This window comes from Corvus kubaryi, unplaced genomic scaffold, assembly GCF_017639235.1.
Source record: "Corvus kubaryi isolate FWS band 111438036 unplaced genomic scaffold, C.kubaryi_AGA036_p1.0 64842, whole genome shotgun sequence".
NCBI classification, from domain to species: domain Eukaryota; kingdom Metazoa; phylum Chordata; class Aves; order Passeriformes; family Corvidae; genus Corvus; species Corvus kubaryi.
The window spans coordinates 1-17,533 of NW_024581550.1; the positions used below are offsets into that span (position 1 = coordinate 1).

General features: G+C 45.8%; 1 long non-coding RNA gene across 2 annotated transcripts in view; it reads right to left on the reverse strand.

Annotated features, from left to right (window-relative positions):
• Window positions 1–3,290: 3,290 nt before the first annotated feature.
• Window positions 3,291–17,533, reverse strand: part of LOC121672676 — a 34,743-nt gene continuing 20,500 nt past the window's right edge. Inside the window, exons 2-6 of one of the 2 annotated variants that reach the window (XR_006018932.1) lie at window positions 14,771–14,961; window positions 9,595–12,396; window positions 7,568–7,681; window positions 5,024–5,091; window positions 3,291–3,482 (exon numbers count right to left, since the gene is read on the reverse strand). This is a non-coding gene — a long non-coding RNA (uncharacterized LOC121672676). Of the gene's footprint in view, window positions 3,483–5,023; window positions 7,682–9,594; window positions 12,397–14,770; window positions 14,962–17,533 lie in introns of both variants that reach the window. The other variant, XR_006018931.1, reaches the window with a different exon arrangement.

Consider the following 17,533-nt stretch of genomic DNA (forward strand, 5'->3'; position numbering starts at 1 on the left):
CATCAATATTTCTTTACTTAAAATCATGTGTTGTATGTAAGTTAAATTTCCCCTTGCTGAGATACTTTGTATATCTTAATAGGAACTATCACAGGTCCAGGGAGCTGTATTTCTGTAGGGTCAAATTTACTTTTTTTTTTTAATTTACTACTTTTTTAAGAGGTGTCTTTCCTAAAAGCAGACAGCAGTAACCCTTTGCATGCCACAGTGCAGTTAGGCCCAGGGCCCACAATTAAACATGAGATCATATATATATATACACACACATATACATATATATCTGTGTGTATAGCTATATGTGTGTCTATATAACTGTGTGTAAATATCTGTGTGTGTGTATACAGATATAAATACACATTTGAATCACAGAATGCTTTGGGTGGAATGGACCTTAAAGCTCATCTCAAGCTTCCACCCCCTGCCATGGGCAGGGACACCTTCCACTATTCCAGGTTGCTCCAAGCCCTGTCCAACCTGGCCTTGGACACTTCCAGGGACGGGGCAGCCACAGCTTCTCTGGGCACCCTGTGCCAGGGCCTCACCACCCTCCCAGCAAAGATTTTTTTTCCCTAACAGCCAATTTAAACCTACTCTCCTTCAGTGTGAAGCTATTCCCCCTTGTCCTGTCCCACCAGGCCCTTGGAAATGGTCTCTCTCCATGTTCCCTTGTAGGCTCCCTTCAGCCACTGGAAAACTGCAATCAGGTCACCCCAAAGCCTTCTCTTTTCCAGGCTGGACAATCTCCATTCTCTCAGCCTTTTCTCATCAGAGAGGTGCTCCACCCCTCTCATCATCTTGCTGGCCCTCACATGTGTGCATATATATCTAAAAAAAGTACACTTTTTCTCCAGGAGCAGCTGTGTAGCAGCCCTGCTGGTTGGATGGGCAGCTGCCGGGACTGACAGAAGCTTCCCAGTGTGACACGCCAAGGCTGCCCCCTCCTTCTGCCAACGTCCCCATCCAGCAGGTACATCCCTGGCAGCTCCTCACAAAGCTCCATTTGTGCCCCCATTTCTGAGGCTGTTTCAAAGGCCAGGCTACATTACACAAACACTTGGCTATAGACATAACAGGCCTGTTCTGCAGCGCTGTCAGCTTGCTGCCGCCCAGCCCGCGCACACCCTGCATGTGTCTGTCAGGCCATACTTGGGCAACGGCGCAGCGTGTGCCGTGTCCCAGACACTGGAGTGATTATGTCTGGATGCTCCTTATCTGATGGAAAAGCCGGCAGTGCTGCACATCTGTGCGCCGAGGCTCCGCTGCTGCACTGCCACGCCAGTATTTATTTTGCTTCTGCAAGTTAGTTTTCCTTGAGAAGCAGCAGGGGCCTTCTTCAATGAACTGAAAAATGTGTATTGTATGAAGGTCTGCGGAGGGTTTGCACCGTAGTTCAGTGGGCAAATGTGAACCCAGGGGATGACATTTCATTTAAACATTAGGTTTACATCTTTACTTGCCAAAAATATTAATGTCTTGACTTTAGCAAACTGAATTCAGCACTTTTTTCTTTCTCCCCTTAAATGAATAATTATAGCCAAAACACTCTGTGGATATTTGTTCTTCTCAAAGGTGGAGTTTCGCACAAGAGCATTTGGTTTCAGGGCTGGAATTGTCAGTAGCTGCTCACTTGACACTTTCCCGTTAAGTTTGTGTTGGAAACCAGCAGTAGTTTCTTTCCTTGTGTTTATTGTGTTACCCTCAGCCCTTTGATCGGGACATCTTGGATAATGGCACAGTCTAGCTCAGGGCCTGTTCTCCATTTAAAAAATAGTGAAGAATATGGTTTCTATCAAAGGATCTACAAAGACAGTTAATGTAATTAAGAAGCAGAAGGGCATTTATGGAAGTGCATCTGAATGTCCTCTTCACATGTAATTGCATCAGGAATTCTACATTAGCATGCAAGTGCTGTCCAAAGGGAGGAAAAAAAAAAAGCTTATTTTTAGGTAGAAGCCCTCAGTGGGCAGTAAATTACCCATAATCTCCCCCAAACTAGCAATTAGCCCTGTTTGCTGACTACCTGAATTGTTTCACAGTAGTTCAGCACAGTTTTACCAGTTATCACCATACTTATAATCAGAGATTCCGCAGATGATTCCCGCAGCTCCACATACTGCCTGCCTAAGGTCAGCCGTAATAACAAATACATTTTATTTGCTTCTTTTGGCCCTTTGGAGCTGTTTGCTCAGGCTGCAGTATGTGAGGAGAGCTGATGCTGCCCTGCTGCTCAAATGGCAAGAATGTGAACAGAGAAAGCAATTCAGAGGGGTTAGGTGTGCTTTGGTATTAGTTAATATTCATCTGCTTGTGTTACTTGTATTTATTCCCTTATTAGCAGACAGACCTGCTCAGAGACAGTGAACTTGCCCCCCATTGCTGGGGTTTGCAAGTTCTGAAGTTCTGACACTGAAAGACATTTTTCAACATGAGCCTGCAGCTGATGAGTGGAAAACTGGAAAGTATGGAAACAAAAACCTATGGAAAATTTTTTTCCTTAAGGCAGCTGAGCAGTTTTCATATCCCCAAATACCCATGCTTTGCCAAAATAGTAACTGAGCTTGGAAAACAGTAGCTACATTGCCAGCTTTAGCAGTAGAAACAATCATGGGCCGACACATGCACACAAATACAAGCACATACATCCTAGGAGCAGCATCAGATTTAAAGAAAGAAAACCAACGGGAAGTGTGATGAATACTGGAAACAGAAAACAGGAATGTTTGGATGCTGAGCACTAAAGGTAAATTTTTAAGTACGGTGCACACCTTTTTGAGTAATGCTTTAATTTGCATATTATTTCTCAGGTAAAATCCACCTAAATCAACACAGTGGCACCATTTAAAGCCCATTTTCAGTGCTGGTTGTGTGTCACATTACAGAGACACAGGCCTGTATTCCTGCCTCTGATCTGATGGACTAGATCTGAGTAATGAGGGAGATGGAACAGGAATTCATGCTGAAGAGGAACAACTGAAAAGTGTTCTCCTTTGCAAGTGCACTCTAGGAAGCAGAAAATGGAAAGATTGCCTTTGCCTGGCTGTACCTAGAATGTTTCAGCTTCTTGTTTCACAATCAGCAACATCAGCTCTGTGAGCAGACAAACTGCCTACAAAGCTGCTACTACAAACTTCAGACCAGTTCCTCAAAAGAAGAACTTGTTATCCAGAAAAAACACCAAAAAGCCCATCTTTGGGTTGAACACTGTTTCCAGCCTTACTAATCAGGCCTTGACGGAGGAAAGTACAAATAAACTGATCCTGAATTAAGTCATCCTTGTTGTGAGCACATACCTGGCCAAGGCAGGCAAAAGCAGATGGATGACCCAACAAAGTTCACCTTGTTTGCTGCGTTGAAAGCTCACGCTGTTCCCTGGCAGAACAGGCACCTCAGGCCTGCAATAGCCACTTGCTACCTTGCTTCAGTCAGCATTAAACCCAGCACAGTATTAACATCTTGGGGAAAATCCAGCTGGGAATGGCTTTCTGGGGGGGGGGGGAAAGGAAAGGGAGGTGATTGAATCCCAGACCCTGTGTTTATTTATCAATTTCACAGTAATTTTAAAGAACTTGGAATTTCTCCCCCTCACCTGAAAATACTTTATTTCCAGCGTTTTCTGTTAAAATGCAGAGCTGAATTCCTGTCCAGAAAGAAGTGGCAAAGAACAGCCACTCTTCACCTGAAGGTAACTAAATCACCTGGTCTGGCAGAGGTTGGGCTTTCTGCTTGGTTTTTGCAGGAGCTGCTGTGGACACATCTTCCCATGCCCAGTGCAGTGGGTGGCATTCCTGGGACAGAGCCAACCTGGCAGAGCCATCGTTCCTGTGGCACCCGAGCAGTCAGAGCATCCCCAAACTGGGATTCAGAGCAGCCCCACTGACTTCGGTGTGGGGCAGTTGTGTTTGTGCCTCAGGGGCATGATGTTGGAACACAAGTGCTGAACTTTAAAAATTTGCTTTAAAAAGTTATAATTTGCTCTGATCTTTTTTCTTATTTTTCTTTTCTGAAGCACTTGTAAAGTTTGAAGATGATGCTAATGATGTACAGCACACGTGCTCTGAAATGCATCTCCCCTAGGTTAATGTACCCTTTAGCTCACTGGGAAGCTCACTGGACACGTTTTGGAGACTTTCAGCACCTCCAACGCATTTCTGGAAAGAAAGCAAATGATCCAAGGTCTGGACACTGGGCTCTTAAATTACCAAAATATTTATCACTTATGCTGAAAAACACTTTGCCAAAAAAACTGGGCTATGGAGAGGGCATTTGGCACTGGATTAATTTCTGATGAAGTTTTAGGAGCAGGCTGTAGGTTTGTGTTCAGTGATGCTTCAATGTAATGCCCTGGCCAGTCCCATCCTGGCCCAGAACTGCTCGGATCAGGCTATGCCAAATTCCTGTCACCTTGGGCTTCATTAGCATGTGAAAACAGAGCCCTCTTGGCTTTGTGTCTCACTGAAAAAGAAACCACCCAGCCCTCCCTTTGGCCAGGGGAGTGGAGCTGCCTCATGCACTCGACTTTAAAAGCAATTCTTGACGTTCTTTTTTTTTTTTACTACAGCTCTTAAAAAGTTACCAGAGTGAAGGTTCCTGTTTACAGTGGTGGGAGAGTAGCTCAGGTAACTGCTCATAAAGGGCCCATGAGCAGTGGCTGACGAAGGACGCAGCAGGGTAAGTAAATATGTTATAGTTAAGTGCTTAATTAGTTAAGCGGATTCTGCATTTTAGTTAAGGATTTAGTTTAAGGATTCTGCAGTTTGAAAGAATGAAGTCCTGCACTGCCATACGAAATACTTCCTGTGATTTAAGGGGGCCAGGAGTTGCATTTGCTGCCTCCAACCATTCTAAGAGTGAGTGAACCAGAACATGTAAAAAAATTGCAGAAGTTCTGAACAAATAACACAACGAATTTAAATGGAGAAACTTCCCTAGGTCACGTTCATTCAGTCAGGGAAAACAACCAGCCCCACATAAGCAGTCTGTGAGCACAGCACCTCCTGTCTGCTTCCCAAATACCATGTCTTACCTTTGAACCAGCTACAGAGGCAGGAAAAGTCACCCTCCCTCCACAAAGGACTTTGGGAATAATTATGTCTAATGGAAAAAAAAAAAAAATTAAAAATCACAATCTGTTCATGGACAATGTGAGTGGAAAGGGATGTGAAATTTGTGAAGATCCTAATTAATTAGAAATTACTCCTCTTTGTGGTTGGCAACAGTCATTGAACAGCATCATTTGATAAGGCTGAAAGTACCTTGAATGTTTTTCAAGCCACACACGATGATTATTACATGTAATTTTAAAATTTCTGACTCGTACATCAATGAATATCCATGTTAATCCATGATAAACTCCAAGTTCACTGGAGTAACTCTTGGAGCAGAGTGGCTTCAGCCAGGATCCGAAAGTGCACTTAAAACTGAGGCTCCATGATGGATTTTGAGACTCACCCCAGTTTTATTTACCCCAAGCAGCGTCCCCCTTTGGAGCGCATGAGGAGGATTTCACCTCCTTTGGAATTCTGGGGTAAACTGTCCTTGTACAAAATTTGTTCAGGGTAAAGTTTTAGGCAGTATTTTGTGCTGCAATAACCACATCATGACAGACAACCTTTTCATCAGATCAGAAAAAAAAATCCTCCAGGTCAGTACAAGAAAGGAACATGACAGAGCTGTAAATACAGAGCCCAGAGGCGCCAGAGTTCCTGCATTAAATGTGGTCATTGGCCATGTTTAAATTTTTTCCCAAACATTTCAGGTGTTAAGACAGAGAAGCAAATACACACATGGGGGAATGGCAGCAATGAAGGCAGCTCTCATTGGTAAATGATCCTCATCATTTCTGTCCATTTTTCAGACAATTATTTAAAAATATATAACTGATTAGAGACGGATTGAGTTGGGAAATCAGGTACACAGGCAACCTTGGGTTTAGTAAAGGTGGGAGAGCTGGGACCTGAGGGAAAAGCCTGTCTGACCACATTTCCTTTTCCCAGGATGGGCCGAGGAAGATTTGCAGGTGACAACTGGAACATTTTAATCTGTGATACTAAAAGAAAAGCCCTGGTCAGTAAGCAACTGAAGTTAGAGATGTAAATTATACAGCTGATTTCCAGAGGTGGGCAAATACACCACAGCACCCAGCAAAGTCACAGAGAGATGAGGGGTGGAAGGAGAAAAGGATAAACCCCCACATGATGGTCTCAGGAGTGTAAGGCAAGTTTAATCACTTAAAGCAGTGATATTTTAAATCCTGTCTCCAGTGGACAAACCTTGCTGTGAGGGTGGTGAGGTCTACATGCACACGATGGTTGGGTGAAAAAATTGTAAATGGCTGTCAGAAATTGCCATCTGCATTTTTTTTAGGAAAAAATCTCTACCCATACTTGGAAATGATAAAGATTTGCCAAAGGTTACCTCTGGTTAGAAATAGTTTTTGAAACTGTGTCTTTAAAGCTGGGCTTAAACTCAGAGATTTTTACTAGAGCTGGATGTTTGTTGTGAATGTAAGTAGCAAGGCTCGTCCAGTACTGGCCTGGATGAAGTAATGCCCAGTGCAGCCCAAGGATGGTCCTGATAAAGCAAGAAAGGAATGGATATGAAATAAGGAATCTGAAAGAGTTTTGCTTACTCACCTTGTCAGAAAATAACACTGAGTAGATGCAGCACAAAATTTTATCCAAAAGAAATACTAAAAGATACTTTTCTCCTAAACAAAATGAACTCAATAAAATTATCAGTGGTTCTATTTTCAACCCAAGAAACAAAATTCCTTAGATTTTTTTCTTTGGCTTGTGCCTCTTTTGGGGGTTGGAACTGGACGATCGTCAAGATTCCTATCCAGCTCAAACCATTCTATGATTCTATGAAAACAGGTTCTCAGCTTGGTGGTTCCCCAAGCTCTTGACTCTGGGGGCTCTGGAGGTGCCAGGGTTCCTCGTGAGCTCTGTGCAGTCCTACAAATACTGCACAATGGTCACCCACCACACATCCAGGTTGGCCTGTTCCAGTAAAAAAATGGCACCACCCCAATTTTAAGATGACAGCACTACTGCAAAGCAGTCGTCACATGCTTGCGTTACCAGCCCAAGTGATAGATTTAGAGTATTATGAAAATATATGCATTTTGAAGTGCTGTGAATTATACCAAATAATCCTGACGATCTCTTTTGCTCTACTAATGAATCAAAGCAGAGCTTTCCACATTATCTGCAATCACCATGGAGAAAATGGGTCTCCGTGTACATGGTTTCTGTATAAATAGTGCATCTCCAGCACATTCTGTAAGTAAGTAGTGTCTGATTGCATAATAATAACAATAATAAAGGGAGAGCTGTCCAGCCTGCACATGGGCCAATTAAAGGATCAAGTGCATGAGGCTGCAGCACTCCTGGCAGGGGAAGAGCTGCCAGGGAGGTGCCTGGCTCTCCAGTGCCTTCACCTCCCTCCTGTGCCTCCCACCACAGCAAACCGTGGCATTCGGAGAGCTTTGTCCCTGAATCCCTGCATGGAAGCAGGGCAACAGCACAGTATCCACAGAAGTTGTGACTGCAGCAGAGGCAAAACTCACCAGTTTGGGTGAAGCTCCAGCGCCTCTTTCACACCATGCCTTACAGCTTTGCTGGGCAGGATTTTCTCCACCTGGAGGGACCAGACCCAAACCCGCTGCGTGCCACAGCTATGCCTGAGAATTCATGGAAAGCAGGAGGAATGTACTTTATGGGGTGGCTGGATCATATGTTTATGGCCTGAAATAGGAGATCCCAACCCAAACCACTTTGCTGGTCTCTAATGGTGAGAGGCTGAATATGAACATCATATAATTCATGCTGGGGCATGAGTATGAAAAGAGAACGTGGGCAAACCTGGGACAGCCCACAGCCTCAGTAGCTGCCCTGCCATTAATTATGGCTAATGGCCTAATAAACACCTTCACATTGAGTGCACTGCACATTCAGCCTGTAGGAACCCCCTGGGAGAGATGAGCCAGAAGAACTAAAACCCTGGATGCTGGAATTCTGCATTACCAACAACAACACTGGCATAAAGTCGTAGGGGACCAAGTGCTCTGGGTGCCTGCACACAATGACAGGAATTCATGGAATATTTTCTGTACCCTCTGCACAGAAGTGGGTGGTTGTGATCGCACTGGTGTGGTGGGAAGGGCTCTCCCACTTCAGCCAGGTGGCTGGAAACACCACCTGCACTAGGATTCCATGGGCACATCCCAGCCTGGATGCAGGCATTGCTAACGCACTGCTCCAGCAGCCTCTTCCATGGGGTAATTGCACTGCCACTTCAGGGAGTGAGGCTGCTCCTCAAGGAACAGCCACTTCCTCTCCTCTCAGCTCTGCAGAAGGGCAAAAGTCCCTGGTTCAGGCCTTGGCAATAACGAGGTAAAATGGATTCATCCCCAGTAAAACCTCCCTGAAGACAGGCAGAGATAGTCTCACATGCAATTGGAAAAAAAAATGATGGGCAAACACAGCTTGCCTGGACAGGACCCTCCTCCCAAAGAGCCATGGGAAAGGCTCTCAGGTCACAGGAGAGTTGGGAATTCAACATGAAGTAACCTCCTGGGATGCTAGGGAAAAAACCAAATAAGCCAAAATGCAGCTAAAGAGAGTGAGCACACTGAGAAGGGGGTTCTGCAGGGTTTTCCTTGTTCTTCCAACAAAACCAGGCCACCAGCAGGACAAGTTGCTGCAAAAAGCAGAAAGAAACCAGCAGATCCAGGCTCAGGGTGAGTGTGGGCTGCCTTGGGCTCAAACCCAAACTGTTTGTGCTGGAAGGAGCTCACATTCAGTCCATCAGTGCCTCACCTTGCTGGGCACACAGCTCTTTATTCGGAAACCTAAATAAAGAACCAGTGCCCAGCTTCAGGTAATCAGAATTTTATCCTCTCTACAACCTTCCAAAACACAAGTTACCATGCTGAAACCAACAGTTGCTTTTTTTTGTTTTACCCCAACTTTAATTAATCGACTCAAAAGTTTCTCAGTACCTTTGCCATTAATTAAAAAAATAAACATCTTGTGACCCTTTCCTAAGGAAAAACCCAGCGGCTGCTGCTCCCCTGCCCTGGACACACTTAGATTTAGCTTGGTTCACACTCAAAGGCCATGATCCAACCAGATATTCAGAGACCTGTATAACACTTTTAAGGACTGCTCCAAACTCTGGCAAAAGTAGGGAAAATAAATTCTGTTAAAGCACCACTTTCTTTCTTTCAAATCTGATTTTTCGAGAATCTTGACTGCAATGCATCACTTCAAATATTTCCTTCCTCATGCAGAATATTTTAATATTAAGCCAGATATTTTTCTATTTCCACAAATTATATGCACCATGGCTGAAGGTTTGACAGAAGCTCTAATTTGCACATAAAAAGGTAGAACGATTTCAGTTTTGACAGCACAAGCTTTTGATTTGTTAATAAAGGCAATTCTTTCTCAATTGTGAACATACTCCCTAAATAAGACAATGAAGTTTGTAGCAAATAAAAAAAAAATCAGCTTCCTGGTGTGGAGAATAAACTTTTGATCCAAAGTTAGTGTAGAAATTCAGATTTTACAAAAATAAAAGAATGAAACTCACATTCAAGCTTTAGTTGTACCAGAGCAGGGATCAGAGGGAGATCCATGTTCCTGCCACTTTCTCTGTACCTGTTGTTGGAAATGTAACCTACCTTCAGTATCCGTGGATGAAGTTCATTGCTAGAAAGTACCTGTGAAAAGGGGAAGTAGCTTTGGGGTTGGGAGGTGAGAAAGCTGTGCGGAAATGGTTTGGGTGAAAATTAACAGAGATTTTCCTGGCCCTGTTCTAATCAAAGTGCAGCCTAAGCACACCAGGATTTCAGACTCATGACAAAACCCAAGCACCACCAAGTTTGTAAACCAAGAGACACAGCCAAAGCCAAGGCCAAGAGACCAAAGCTTCAGAGTGGCCCCTCTGTGCCCATGTCAGAGCCTCCATTTCCCCTGAGACACCACAGGGGAGGAGAGAATGTGGAGCTCCGAGGCAGCCTGCGCAGAGGCAGCTTAAGCATGGAAAAAAAAAAAAAAAATTTGGATCTGTGGTCTGAGATCAAACTATTCTAAACTTTGCCCTGTGTGACAGCCAAAAGCTTCAGCACGGAAGCAAAGCTGAAAGCGCCCAGGCTCCATTTCAGGATATAAAAGGGTAATAAAGCCCCCGCCCACAGGCCTGCCAAGGGCCCGGCTTTTACAGGCTTGGCACAGACTGTCCTGGCAGCAGAAGTCGAGTGAAGCTTCTGCAGGAGGTGAGGAACGAGTCCAAACAGCCTGAGGCACAAACCGGCCAGTGCTGGTATCACAAGTGCCCACTTCTGGCGTGGACATAACCCAGACCCCCAACACGAGGGCTCCTGGGTGCCGCCTGCGTGGGCAGGGGCAGAGCCACGAGCACGGCTGTGAAGGTGCCTCAGGGCACCTCCTCAGGGAGGAGCCAGCACAGCTCCCGCATCACTGGGAAACGCTTCCCGGCCACGTGCAGCCGTGGCAGGAGCTGGGCAGTGTCGGAGTCACCGGGATAGCGGGCACTCAGCAATGCCTGGGCACACCACATCCAGCTCCAGTGGACACTGAGCCCGGACACAACCTGCTGCCATCATTGTTTTACTCTGCCACATGTGGCACTTCACAGTGGCACTTGGCAGAGAGCTCTGAGGCACTGGCCCATTTAATGCAAAACCTCCTGATTTTTGTTAATTCAAAGCTTTTGTGAAAGACATTTTTGTTTTCCAAACAGTGTCCCCCCTTCTGCTTTGCTTGGATCTCACCACAGTTGCCTCCTAATCCAGTGTTGGTGAAACAAGGCTGAAGGTATTTTGGTCATGTTTTCACACTCCTGATGTACGCTTGCCTTGTCTCCTTCCACTTTCCTTCTGACTACACTCTGCTTCACAAATGCAGCCATCTGGCACAACATCGCAGTTTTTTTCTGTCGACACCTGAGTAATCAGAGCCCTTTTTTCTCTCTCTTTGTTTTTATTTTTAAATAAAGCAAGTGTTTCCAGCTCCAGTGCCCAGGCTTAGAACAGGCAAGCCACGTCCCATTAATAAAAAGCAGCAGAAGTGGGAGGTCATTGGTATTAATGCTGGAAAACATTTAGGGTGAGATGAGAGAAAAAAATTAGCACCCAGTATTTTCCAGCTTTTAAAGAACACTCCTTGGGAAACAAACTGCTTCCATAATATTGTCTGTGTGAAACACACTTACAAAACATTGATGGCAAAGTTGTGGCCCCAAAAATTCAGAAGAGTCTCACCACATGTTGCTGAATGGCCAGAGCTGCATCCCGTGAGTTTCTCGTCTCAAAGGACCCCTCTCAGACTTAGTCTTTTGCTACACTCACCTTTCCCATGCCAGAAATACGTTTGACAACACTAACTTGATCTCTACCTGGCTGCTACCTCCTCTACACATCTGATCCTACCCCTGAACTCTGTCCCTCCTGAAATAAAGGATGGCCACCACCCCACAGCCCAAGTGACCTGGAAACCCTGCAGAGAGATCTACGAGCAAGGGAGCAGCTGTGCCACAGGGAACTCCCAAATCACAGCCTCCAGGCACCCGGACAGCTGGCAGGGGGACAAAACACCAGGGCGGCCTCTGCACCTTCCCCAGACTGACACCTCTGCAGTCTGCTGCTGCTGAGGCACAGCTGGGCCTGCTGCTCCTCTCTCACAGCCTTCACTGCAGTCCTTCCATGCAGCAGGAATTGGATCCTACCAGCTCCACAAGGGCAGGATGGGGACAAGGGGCAGGGCTGGAGTGGCTGCCCTGTGTCACCCACCTGGCCAGTCCAGCACGAAGCAGCCATGGCAGCACCCGGGATTCAGACACAGCTCCTTGGGCACGGGAGTGATGCCCCATCATTCCCGTTGTCCCAAAGCCCAGGCACCAACAGTGCAATTGCTGCTGTCAGTATCAGCTGGAAAGTGCCATTGATAATGTGCCAGTGCAAGTCAGCAACATTTGACTGTACAGACTGAGCCTGCAGCGAAATCCTCGCTTCTCTTCCCGTTTGTTCCGAACAGAGCTTCCCAGCAGACTCTCACCAGGCACAGGCTAGGCAGCCACACTGGGCATTGGTGCCACATCAGCTCAGGGACTCTTTGCTTTGCGGGGTGAGCAAAGATTTTCTGATGCCACGAGCAGCTTCTTCCCTCTGTGAGCGGCCAGCAGGGACCACAGCATTCTTTCGGGATGGATTTACAACATATGGAGATGCCAAAGGGGAGGGAAGACGTTTGACCCTATCAGGACCTGAATGCAGACTCAGAACCAGGCTAGGACATTCTGGAGTTGGTTTTGTGAGAAATACCTGTTTTTCAGGATGCAGCCATCTGGCAGATTCCCTTCTTCTCTTTCAACCTGGAAAGAGAGATGGAGCAGTTAATGGGGGAACAGAAAGGCTGTGCAAATTACAAGCTCTGTGGAAAGTTTCTGTGCAAATAACAGTTTAACACTAAGAAGTTAGGTTAAAATGGTTTCAAAGTCTAAAATTAGTTACATTTAAAACTAACAGCATATGCTTTTATTGTCTCTGATCTAAAATATAATCCCAGGAGGCTGTGGAAAGCATGCAAATTACAGAAAGCTAATTTGCTCCAACAGCGACACCTCCCATGTAGTTGGGAGGTCTATTAGACCCAGTGTACTCTCCATTATTTGCATATTGATAGCACCTGCTGAAATACTTTGGGATTTACTTTTCCTGCCAGCAGAGGGACAAAACAAACAAAAAATTTATATAAAAGTCCTTTCATACAGATTTGATGAACAATAAAATACTCAGACAGTGCAAAGAATGCCAAATTAGCGAGAGGTAATGGGGTAGGATTGCAATGCCATCTGTGATTTTCAGAGAAACTGGACTGCAAGTCTGCTAGAAAAAAAAAAAAAAAAAAAAAAAGAAATATCCCAAACCAAAAAACCCCCAAACAACAACAACAAAAAAATCCCTGGAAAGTGCTGGGTAATTTGAAATAGCTCACTTGGCTCAAGTCTGAAAATGGAAAAGTTGAACTAAAGAAATCCAGACACTGCAGCAAGAAAAAAATGAAAAACATGACAAAAAAATCCTACACATCCACAAGCCCTGAAAGCAGAACCCCCCAAAGTGGACCTTGATTAAAAATCTACAAAACCCCAGGCTTTGATATTAGCCAGGCCTGCAAGGCCTAGTCTCCTGCACATAAAACAAAAAATAAATTAAAACCAGCTACAGCCTGAGATTTACTTAACGAGCCAACTTCCAGTCTCTGCTCATGACCACTGCTTCCCCTCCTGGCCCCTGAGCTATAAAAAAAGCCCCTTGTATATTCCTATAGCTCATCTTCCTTAGGGTGAGGGTGAGAGCAGCTTCCTCTCCACAGTAGCACATGGAAAAAGCTCCTTTTCCAGCGCCAGGCTGAGCCAGAGCCGCGGGTGGGATGTGCAGCACGTGCCTCTCTCTGCAGAGCGGATTTGGGAAGCTGACCAGGGAGACAGCGACATTCCCCAGCACCTCTTTTTCCAAACAGGCGGTTGGTGTTCCTAAAGAAGCACCGGCCACGTGCTCATCTACCCCTCAACAGTTACAAGGGGCCTCTATTCCCTGTGCTTTAATTCTGATTATGCACCCTCTCTTTTAACAGGCAAGGAAAGGCCCACCAGAGTTACTCACTGCTGGTGTGCCAAATTCCCGCAGCATTTTAACTGCCATCGTATTCCCAAACCAAGGAGGCAATTGACTTTAAGTTAAAATGTTTAAATTGTTCTCTATGCATTAAAAAAGCAGTGAAAGAGCACTGCATGCAGGACAACAAAGCAGGGAAAAGTGCAGCAGGAGAGCCACTGACTCCATCCCTTGGCACTGTGTTACCTGTGCCAGGGGAGTGGAGATAAGGAGGGATATTGCTGGGAAATACATTATTGTTGGGAAATACATTATTACTGGCCTCTCCTCACCACAGACAGAGCCCAGTGTGTCTTTGGGCTCTGCACAGCCAAGTGAGACCTCTGAAAAACTTGCTCAGTGTCAGTGCTAATTACTGGAGGAGGCAATCAACATTCCAGCAACAGGGACCCCTGAAATGCTGCAGACAGGCAGCTCCCACCATGGCCATCAACAAATGCCAATTCCCGTTAATGCCCACGGACTCCTGAATGCTGCAGCACTGGTAGCCAGCACTATTAGCTGGGAGCTAATTAGCAGTAAGTTGTAGGACTAGTTAAAGTTTCAGGATGGCAACTAGATGCAAAGCAGAGGGACTCGGAGCTTGTGATCACTGCTGGAGATAATTTCCAGCGCAGTTTTGCATCGAAGGAACCTCTAAATAGCTGGAAGGGAAAGGGATGACCAGAACAGTTCCTGGGAAGCCTCAGCAGTTCAGGGCACTGAGAACCAGCTCAGAACTGTGACAAACTGAGCCCACAAGCAGCACTTGGGAACCCACAGCACATTCCTGTGTTTGGAGAGGTGAAGCATTGAGAGGAATCCGTCCTCTCACAGCCAGGAACAGATCCTGCCCTGGCGTACAGCAGGGCCTGGAGATACGTGCTGGTACTGCCTGTTGTGTGTGTGGCTAAAAACGTCCTGTGCTGCCCCACAGCCCCTCTGTGAAGTGTGCTCCCAGCCACAGAGAACTGGCCATTTGTAATGGCAGCAGTAAAAATAAAAGTAATAATGATGCAAAAAAGCCACCCTGGAAAGCAAAACCCAGGGCATTCCCTGTTATAACAAATTACGCTGGATGTTCCTTACCTGAAATTCCGTGCGCAATTAGCAAACAGAATTCTCCACAAGTGCCTCTATGCCCCACTCTCCTTGTGGTGGTTTTGGCAGCCACATTCCCAGCCTGCAGTTTGCCATCCAGCAGCTTCCAAACCACAGCTTTTTCTTCTTTTTTTTTTCCTGATGAAGTTCATGGCAGACAGTGTTTTACCACCTGCACGCTGGGGGAGAAAGAAAGCAAGGGGGAGAGGATCAATATATACAGTGTGTTTATATTCAGCAAGAGCATGTTGCAGAGTGGGGAGCTGTGATGTGTGTGCTTGCATTGTCTAGGAAAGGATCCTTAGTGGCACTGCAGTTGGAAAAATTAATGGAAGATCAGGGGACTGTCTTCAGTGACAAACTTTCACCTGCTAAGTTACAATTCTGTCATAGGAAATGATACCTTGGACTGCAACTAATTTGTGAATCCCAGGAAAGGCAGATCACTGATTCTTCATCAGGACTGCAGGATCTGATCTATAAAAATTTGGGCCTCAGCAGGAGGTTGTGGGAAAGTGTGATTTGCATTTCAATTTTTAGTCCACCACAACCTTTAAATCTTCCTGCAGCACTATCACAATACAAGTTTTTGGTCTCAGTGTGCTCAAAACACATATCAAAAAAATAAAAAATCCTGTTACAATGGCAGTCATTTGCTAATGGGACAGAAAGTGGCATTTATGTTTGAATTGTTTCACAGACCACCATTACATCAGAGTCTTTCATCATTTTATGGGGGATCAAGTCCCCCGACACCCTCCTCGAGGACCCCATGTGGTGCTTGTCACTATCATTCCACTTGCACAAACACCCCGGCCCTTTCAATTTTTATCTGCCCAGAGCCCAGAATATGTTACATTATTTAGGTTTTGTTCTGTATGAAGAATTCACAACAAATAAAAGCCATTTTCCTGGAAAAACAAGCCTGTGAGTGACGGTTAAGGGAATTTCAGGCAGGCCCCCTTTGCAGGAGGGGCAGCAGCTCTGCCATCCCTCCCGCTGACTGATGGCACCGCTCCAGCTCATCCTCCATGGAGCAGCCACCAGCACTGGCACCAATGGCAGGATGCTCACTTACTTCCCTAAAAATCTGTCTGGGTCAGGCTCCAACCCCGTGCACACGCTGGAGATGAATTATTCATGGCACAGGAGGGCTTCCCTGTGCTGCTGCTCAGTCAGGGAGGGGGCTTTGCAGAGAGAGGGGGAACATCCACTCCAGAGTCCTTCAGCCAAGGAAATGCTCTGTGAAACGCTCACAGCGTCAGAGATGGGTCTCCATGCCCACCCTGGGGGCTTGGGAAGGCAACTGAGCTGAGCTCTGGGCCAGTGCTCAGAGCTGTGGAACAGGGTTATCAATGTCCTGGCACAGCTCAGCTGCCTCTCCTTGCTCCACACAGAGCCAGGTTTTGTCCTGAAGAGCTGCACATGGCCACAAATTCAAATTTCCATTTATTTTGGCAACTGGACACCTGCTTTCTTTTGTGTAAAATACTATTGCCACTTCCTCAGGTGTGGCAAGACTCAGCAACCCCTTCTGGGGACACATTGTCCAGGAAATCAAATTTCCAGGCTCCAAAGCTCAAAGCCCAAGGCAAGGGTGCAGGAGTGCGTGCACCACATCAACATCCCACGTGTGTTTCCAAGTTTCCTTCTGCTTTTGCTGTTCCTGGGGTTGGTAGGAGCTTTCCAGTGACTTGAGCAGGACAGAGGCTGAATGAAGGACACTTTTTGTACCTGTTTCTTAAAGGCACTTCCAATCCCTCTCCCATCAATGTTGCCATGTGATTTGTTTCCTTGCCCAGTGCTCCAGGCTGGCATTTGCAAGATTGCAGCCCTTGGACTGAACTTCCACCCCAGCTGCTCCTCTCAACAAATGGAAACCAAATATCCACAGTGAAGGTTACAGCTCTTCTTGAAACCCAGGGTGAGGGGTGCTGCTCCATAGGGAAAAGGCACTCCTGTATGTGAGCTCCTCTATCCAGAGACATTTATAAGGTGATTCTACAGGATGATGAGACACTGACCCTCTGAGCTTTCTGACCTGGGACATCTCCAACAGCCACTTTTCAGAAAACCTGCTTTTGCTCCACTGAGTGTCTGAGAGCCCAGCTGGAATATTTAGGACTGAAAAAGCAGTCTGGTCCTGAACTTCCTGCTAAAAATAAATAAATAACAACCTTCACACAAAAGCAGGATAAATAATTTTCCTTTTCTTTCAGGACACGTGTTGAGAGCACAGAAAGCAGTCAGAAGTACAGCTTTTACCAACTGCTCTGCTGCTTAACATCTCTGGCATTCAAAACATACAACTTCTGTGTTTGTACTACATTTCCCTAACAGCTTACATCGAGGCCAAACACACAGCGTTCTGCAGAGGTCTTCTAAAATAAGCTTAGTTAAAAGAGCAAGGTCAATGCCCAACACATGTCAGATTCTGTGAGCAGAAATCAAGGAGTTCGGGGCAAATGGGATATGTCAGGGCTCGGTGGATTCCCATGCCAGGCTCTTTTACCAAGTTCACATTGCTGCTGCCAAAACTAGTAACAATCTCATCATGTGGACTTCAGCTTTGCAAAAGTGTCTAAAAAAACCCCCAATCTCTGCACATGGGCTACTCAGCTCAAGAAAGAAAACTAACACACAGATAAAAGTGTTTATCTGGAGATGCTACTTACTGTCCCTGTAACTGTATTTTTCTTTTAATAGGACATGTGCTGATTCCATGCTTCAGCCCTAGGCTCTATTAAAATC